Source organism: Nicotiana sylvestris, chromosome 6 (genome assembly GCF_000393655.2).
Source record: "Nicotiana sylvestris chromosome 6, ASM39365v2, whole genome shotgun sequence".
NCBI lineage: Eukaryota > Viridiplantae > Streptophyta > Magnoliopsida > Solanales > Solanaceae > Nicotiana > Nicotiana sylvestris.
The window spans coordinates 160,984,482-160,993,311 of record NC_091062.1 but is presented as its reverse complement, the minus strand read 5'-3'; positions in this window follow the sequence as shown (position 1 = coordinate 160,993,311).

Here is an 8,830-nt window from a genome sequence, read left to right as displayed (position 1 = left end):
AGCGCTTATAAGCGAGCCCAGTTGGTCGAGATACAGAGCCTAGTATGGCCGAGCACATATGAGCGAGCCTACTACGGCAGAGTAGTTATATATATATATATACCGAGCCTTATAGGGCCGGACAACTATTTTACTTACTATATTGAGAGAATTGAGTCAGTATCAGCAGGCAAGCATATCTTTAGATTATCTATGACTTCCAGCTACTTGCAGTTATTATATTATCAGTTCAGTTTCAACTTTTAGTATATTGCCTTACATACTCAGTACATTATTTCGTACTGACGTCCCTTTTGCCTAGGGACACTGCATTTCATGCCCGTAGGTCCCGATGGACAGGTCGAGAGTCCTCCAAGTAGGCTATCAACTCAGCGGAAGATGTTGTTGCGCTCCATTTGCTTCAGAGTTGCTTGTTTGGTTAGTATGATTTAGACGTATATTGTTTGGTATGGCGGGATTCTGTTCTGACCTTTATAACATTTATGTAGTCTTAGAGGCTTGTAGATATATATTGTGTATGTGAAAGATTGTACAGCCTTGTCGGCCTATGTTTTGAACTTATAAATGATCATGTTGGCCTATTAGGCCCATATGTCACGTGTATATGATGATGATGTAATAAGAAAGATACGTTACATTGGTACTCGGTTGAGTAAGGTACCGGGTCCCCGTCACGACCCCCAGGTTCGACGCGTGACAATAACTCTTCCTCTTTGCCTCTTTTCTTTGCAGATTAATTTGATTGGCACTGAGCTTATAAAAAGAGTTTCTTATATAGACCAGCTAGTTATGGAATTGCGCACTGAGGCCGATAACTGGAAGGAATAGTTCGAGGGTGTTCAACTGGAAAAAGAAGTTCTTGCAGAAGAGAAGAATGGTTTAGAGCAACAAATGAGGGAGATTTCTGCTGAATTAGCAGTTGTAAAAGCTTCTTCTAGCAAGTATGGAAAGGACAAGGATATACTGGAGTCTTCTTTTGCTGAACAACTTTCCGAAGCAACTGAAGAGATAAGGAGTTTGAAAGAACTCCTTATCAAAAAGAGGTTTATGCAGGAGAATTGATTCAGACACTTACTTAAGTTCAGGAAGATTTCCGCACCTCTAAAGATAAGATCTGGTTCTTGGAAAGTTCTTCCGCTCCTTTAAATAAAACTTATGATGCCTTAGAAGTAGAAAAAGAAGGGCTGAGAGCTGAGATTGACCAGTGGGAGGAGGATTATGAGACTCTTGAGGATAAGTTATCATTGGATGTGAGCTGGGATTTCTTAAACACTCACCTCGAGACTCTAATTGAAGCCAACCATGAACGTTTTGACCTACTGAAATTGCTAGGGCTAAATAAGCAATTGTGTGCACGGTGAAATCGGAGGGACCAATTTCCTCGTCATTATGATGCCCCGTGAACATACTTCCCAAGGCTCGAGACTGGGGTCGAGTTTCGCCTTTGATGGTTGTCGAGGCTCGACCTTAGGGCAATGTAGACCAATGGCTATATTGGAAAAGAGGGAAGTTCCCAAGAGGTGCAGCCAGAGCCGATAAAGTCTGTCAGGCTAGTCTGAGGCTAGTTTGAGCCCGCATCATGACATCAACTAGATGTCCCATCCCCTTTTCTTTGTAATAAATGTGTTTGTACTATGTTGGGATTCCCCATTTTCTATAAAAAGGGGTCCTTGCCATTTTGTAGAGGCATGTTGCTTCAACTGCTCCACAAGAAATATACAAGAATATTCTCTTTGCTCTCTAACATATTCTTCGATATTATTGCTCCCATTTATTGTTTTCATTATTGTTCTTCATTTATTGCTTATCATTGGATATAAGGATCTTTCATTAACTTTACTCCAAATGTTAGTCATACTTCGATTACCTTCGATTGTTAACCTATCGGTTCGATTATCATCCTATCCTTAACTCTTATCTCGTTTCTAAACTTCACACATAGCACCAAATGCTTAACAAACTAGCATAAAAATAGATTACATATTTTTAGAGTCCCATAATCAAACTTAATTGTTATTACCATTTTCGCAGTAAACAGTTTGGCACCCACCGTGGGGCTAAAAATAATATTTATTATATTTCTACTGGTTTCGTCACATAACGCAAGTTATCTTTCACACCTATTTTTGTCCAAGATCTTCAAATTTTAGGTTGAAATGCCTAACTCAGTAAATAGAGATGAAAACAACTACCTGGAGAACCGGGAAGAGAATGGTGTGGCTGTTCCAACCTGGGCACAAAAAGAGACCCCTCGGCATGTCGTTCATATGATTATTGGAGGGATTGACATTCCCCAAGGGCCGATGATCAAGCGGACAAAAATATCCGCCGTAATAGAAGGGCCGATCCGAGACCGCGTGGCCGAAGACACCCCCGCGTTTAGAGACATGCTGGTAATATCATTTCTTTTAAACAACGTTCAAGTTAAATATGTGCTCGTAGATCCAGGCAACTCGGTCAATGTAATTAGGTCAGGGGTAGTAGACCAGCTTGGGTTACTCGACAAAATCATACCTGCCTACCGAATCCTCCACAGCTTCAACATGATCGGTGAAGTAACAAAAGGAGAAATCACCCTCCTAATCGACATGTCCGACACGGTTCAGAACACAAAGTTTCAAGTCAACAATAGCGACATAAGGTATAATGCATTTCTTGGCAGACCGTGGATACACAGCATAAAGGTAGTTCCGTCAACCCTGCACCAGATGATTAAATTTCCGACAAAGGATGGCATAATAACCATATATGGAGAACAATATCCAGTGAAAGAAATGTTCGCGGTTTACCAGGAGGAGTCGACCCACATACTCCCGACCTCGGATGTGTCTGGGAGCATATAGACCCCCGAGGATGATGAAGAATATTTCCTACTCCTCGAACTTTTGTTGCCCCCAAAGATTCGGATGCAACAGAATTGACAATCGAAGATCTGGAGCAAGCTATTTTGATCTAACACCTCCCCGATCGTAAGGTATACCTAGGAATAGGATTAACCCCCAAACTCAAGAAAACATTCATTCAATTTCTTATCGATAATATCGACTGTTTTGCATGGTCCCACTTAGATATGACAGGTATCCCGCCACAAATAACCTCCCACTGACTGAGTGTCGACCCCAGGTTTAAATCGGTGAAGCAAAAAAGAAGACTCCAGTCCGAGATAAAACACACATTCATCAAGGATGAGGTAACAAAACTCCTTAATATAGGGTCCATTAGAGAAGTAAAGTACCCCGAATGGCTGGCCAACGTAGTTGTGGTACCCAAAAAAGGAAATAAGCTAAGAATGTATGTAGACTGTAAAGACTCAAATAAGACGCATCCCAAGGATTCGTTCCCATTGCCTAACATCGATCTTCTGATCGATGCTACGGCTGGCCACGAGACCCTCACCTTTCTCGATGCCTATTCGGGGTACAATCAAATTCAGATGAACCCTAAAGACAAGGAGAAGACCTCGTTCATCACAAAGTATGGTACCTACTATTACAATGTAATGCCTTTCGGACTAAAAAATGCAGAGGCTACCTACCAGCGTCAAGTTAATAAAATGTTTGAGAGTCGAATAGGTAAATCCATGGAAGTTTATATTGACGACATGCTAGTTAAGTCCCTGCCGTAGAGGACCATTTAACTCATTTGCAGGAAACATTTGACTTCCTCAGAAGTTACAACATGAAGCTCCACCCCGAGAAATGTGCCTTCGGAGTAGGCTTGGGTAAATTCTTAAGCTTCATGGTATCAAATAGGGGGATCGAGATCAACCCCGATAAAATCAAGGCCATCGAAGAAATCATGGTGGTAAATAATGTAAAGGCCGTGCAATGTCTAACAGGACGAATAACGGCTTTGGGCAAATTCATATCAAGGTCATCCGACAGGAGCCATCACTTCTTCTCCTTACTCAAAAGGAAAAACAACTTCGAATGGACTCCAGAATGCCAACGCGCCTTAGAAGAGCTGAAACGATATCTGACTAGCCCACCTCTGCTCCACACGCCAAAGGAGGATGAAACACTATATATATACTTGGCCGTATCTGAGATAGCGGTAAGCGGCATGCTAGTTCGACAGGAGCAAGGTACGCAATTCCCTGTTTACTATGTAAGCTGGACCCAAGGGGATGCCGAAACTAGATATCCACACCCTGAAAAATTAGCTCTTGCATTAATAAGCGTATCGCGAAAGTTGAGACCCTATTTTCAATGACACCATATTTGCCTTCTAATGACATAACCCCTCCGGAGCATATTGCACAAACCCAAACTATCGGGTCGATTGGACAAATGGGCCATCGAACTCGGGGGTATGATATCGAGTATCAACCTCGAATGGCCATCAAGTTCCAGATTCTGGCGGACTTCATGGCCAATTTCTCGCCCTCCCTCATGCTCGAGTTAGAAAAGGAACTTTTACTAAAATCAGGCACGTCTTCTGGGGTATGGACCTATTCATTGACGGCGCCACAAATGTGAGAGGTTCCGGACTCGGTATAGTTCTAAAACCACCTACGGGTGGCGTGATCAGACAATCTATAAAAACTGCAAAATTGACTAACAATGAAGCCGAGTATGAGGCTATGATTGCAGGTTTAGAACTGGCCAAAAGCCTGGGAGCCGAGACCATCGAAGAAAAATGTGATTCACTCCTAGTAGTGAACCAGGTGAATGGGAGCTACGAGGTCCGAGAAGACAGGATGCAAAGGTATTTGGACAAGATCCAAGTCGCATTACGTCACTTCAAAGAATGGAATTTAGTCCATGTACCTCGAGAATAGAATAGCGAGGACGATGCCCTCGCAAACCTGGGATTGTCTGTTGAAGAAGATGACCTACTCCCCCGGGCTGTTATTCAGTTATCTAAATCAGTGTTCAAGGAAGGTCATGCAGAGATTAATTCCACCAGCTTAACATGGGACTGGAGAAATAAATATATTGATTAACTGAAAGACGAAAAATTGCCCGTGGATCCAAAGGAATTGAGGGCCCTACAAACCAAAGCAGTCCGGTTCTCGCTCGATGAAAACAAGACTCTGTACAGAAGGACTTTTGCTGGCCCCTTAGCAGTATGTCTAGGGCCGGGGGATACAGATTACGTACTCCGAGAATTTCACGAGGGTACTTGCGGAAATCACTCCGGCGCCGACTCATTGGTCCGAAAAATAATCAAGGCAGACTACTACTGGGACCACATGGAAAAATATACTAAGGAGTTCGTCCAAAAATGCGACAAATGCCAGAGATTTGCCCCTATGATTCACCAACACGGTGAACAACTACATTCGGTCTTATCGCCATGGCCATTCATGAAATGAGGGAAGGACATCGTCGGGCCCCTGTCGACGGCACCAGCTAAATCTAAATTTATTTTATTTATGACTGACTATTTCTCAAAATAGGTGGAAGCACAGGCCTTCGAGAAGGTAAGTGAAAAGGAAGTCATTAATGTAATTTGTGTCACGACCCCAAATACCTGGTCGTGATGGCGCCTATCACATTACTAGGCAAGCCAACCCAAACCATTAACTACAACAATTTTCTTTTATAAAACCATTTTTCTAACACATGTTAAAGCCTCAATTTTTTCATAAGAAGTGCATAAAACAACAAAAAGGTGCGAAAATCAATACAATGTTAAACCAACATAACCCAAACATCTAGTGTCACAAGTCTAGAGCCTCTAACATATACAAATATGACTGTCTGATAGAAAACAAATCTAAAATGTGGAAAAAGAAGGATAGAGGAAGAAAGCAGGGCTGCGGACGCCATGCAACTACCTTGTAGTCTCCGACAAACTATGATAATGCTGAGGACCCTCACTCTGCCGCTCGGGCACCTGGATCTGCACACACGGTGCAAGGAGTAACGTGAGTACGCCAACTTAGTAAGTAACTAAAGCAAATAAGGTCTGAAAGTAGTGACGAGCAGTTAAAATCATATAAAGGAGTAAACAACAGGATAATAGATCAAACTCTACAGTTTAAAACCAGTTTCGTCATAAAATCTCCAGTTTCATTTGGAGTACTTGAAATCATTTACTTAGCAATTCATCAACAGAGGCTTATTTAAAAAGGATGAGTGAAAGCAGTGAAAATATCATAAATGGGCCCCTCGGGCAAGATATCACTCAGCATATGGCCTCTCGGGTAGCCTCTTAGTCACTCGTGACTCACCTCTCGCCACTCAGTTCTCACACTCAGCACTCGGGGTCATTAATATCTCATAATAGTAATAATCATAGTAACCGCTGCGGCGTGCAGCCCGATACATAGTTTATAGTCGACTACGCTTAATGGGGGTGTACAGACTCCGGAGGGGCTCCAACAGCCCAAACGTCATATCGCTATGGCGCGCAGCCCGATCCAGTATATGTATCATTGCGGCGTGCAGCCCCATCCATAATTCATACATATATAAATATCCTCACCATTAGATTCTCAACCTCTCTCAGTCATTAACCTCACAGCCTCTCGGGCACAACAGTAGAAACTAGGAAACTCAGTCCAAACAAACCTCACATTTAAGAAGTAGAGTGATAAAACTAGTTTTGAACAATAAACAGGTAAAACATGACTGAGGATATGCTTTCAAACAAGTAGAGTGAGGAAAAATAGTAAAAATACCCTAAGGGTCTCAACAGGTTGGCACAAGGCCCCAAACATGGCATACAACCCATAATACAGTATAATGACTAAAGTACGGAATATCATAAGGTTTCAAATCAAATACGCGGCTTAATAGTCGCTACGGGATGGACCAAGTCACAGTCCCTACCAGTGCATGCCCACATGCTCGTCTCATAGCATGTGCGACACCGCTTTTATCAAAGCAATTCGAATACCGGGGTTTTGTACCCTCAGTTCCAGATTTACAATGGTTACTTACCTCAAACCGGTGGAAATACTACTCCGCAATGCCTTTTCCCCTCGAATCGGCCTCCACTTGCGTCGAATCTATCCAGAATCAGAATTACGGCATCAAAATATGCTAAGGGAACGAAGCCCAAGCGAAAATAATCAAATTATAGCAAAAATCTCGAAATTGGCCAAACCCGACCCCCGGGACCACGTCTCGAAACTCGATGAAAATCACATCAATGGAATCTTTATCCTTCCACGAGTCCATACATACCAAGAACACTGAAATCGGAGTCCAAATGACCCCTCAAATTCCCATTTTAAAGTCTCTTAATCTCAAGCCCTAATCCCCAATTTTTCTTCCTTAATCTCCACTAATACCATGATTAAACAATAGAAAAATGATCATAAACCCAAATAATGAAGCTTAGGGAACTTACCCAACTGATTCCCTTTGATCTTCCCTTGAAATCACTGCCCTAGCCGTTTCCCGTCTTCAAAAATGGAGAACTTAGCAAAATTTCGCGAAGGAAACATATATACCTTCTGGCCCTGGGATTCAGCACCTGCGACCCAGATACCGCTTCTGCGGTACCGCATTTGCAGTCAATGAGCCGCTTATGCGGCTTTCACTTATAAGTCCAAAATTGCATCTGCAACCAAGTAGCCGCACCTGCGCCATCGCAGGTGCGGAAATACCAGAAGCAGAAAATCTGCAGCTTCACCAAAAATCTCAAACTCTCCATCAACCATAGAAATCACCCCGAGTCCCCCGGGACCTCAACCAAAAGCACCAACATATCCGAAACCTTATTCAAACTTATACCAATCTTCAAAACACCTCAAACAATACCGAATCAACCAAAACACATCGGATTCAAGCCTAAGTTTCCAAAATATTCTAAATTATGCTTTTGATAAAAAACCCAACCAAACCACGTACGAATGACCTGAAATTTTACACACATCCCAAATGAAACAATGGAACTACTGAAACTCTCGGAATTCCATTCCGACCCCTATATCAAAATCTCACCTATCAACCGGAAATCGCCAAAAATCCAATTTCGCCAATTCAAGCCTAAATCTACCCCGGACCTCCAAAACTCATTCCGATCATGCTCCTAAGTCCCAAATAACCTCCCGAAGCTAACCAAACCATAAGAACTCACATCCAAGTCCTCTAACACATAAGTCAACATCTAGTTGACTTTTCTAACTTAAGCTTCCTCAAAAGAGACTAAATGTCTCAAACCTTACCAAATTCTTTTCCGAACCCGAACCAATCAACCCCATCACATATAGAACCAATAGAAAAAGCACTAAAAAGCGGAAATGGGGAAAACGGAGCGGTAACTCATGAGACGACTGGCCGGGTCGTCACATCCTCCCCAACTTAAATAAACATTCATCCTCGAACGAGTCAAGAAACATACCTGAAGCCTCAAACAGGTGAGGATATCTGCTCCGCATCTCCCGCTCGGTCTCCCAGGTAGCCTCCTCCACGGGCCGGCCTCTCCACTGCACTTTCACTGAAGCTATATCCTTTGACCTCAACTTGACGACCCAAATTATCTACTGGCTCCACATCATAGGTCACATCATCATCCAGCTGAACTGTGCTGAAATCCAGAACATGAGATGGATCCCCAATATATTTCCGGAGCATAGAAACATGAAATACTGGATGCACACTCGATAAGCTGGGTGGCAAATCAAGCTCATAAGCCACCTCCCCAATCCTCCAAAACACCTCAAAAGGCCCAATGAACCGAGGACTCAATTTACCTTTCTTCCCAAATCTCATAACACCCTTCATGGGCGAAACCTTCAACAGAACCTTCTCGCCAACCATGTAGGACACATCTCGAACCTTCCTATCAGCATAACTCTTTTGTCTCGACTGTGCTGTACGAGGTCTCTCCCGAATTACCTTCACCTTTTCCAAGGCATCCTGCACCAAGTCTA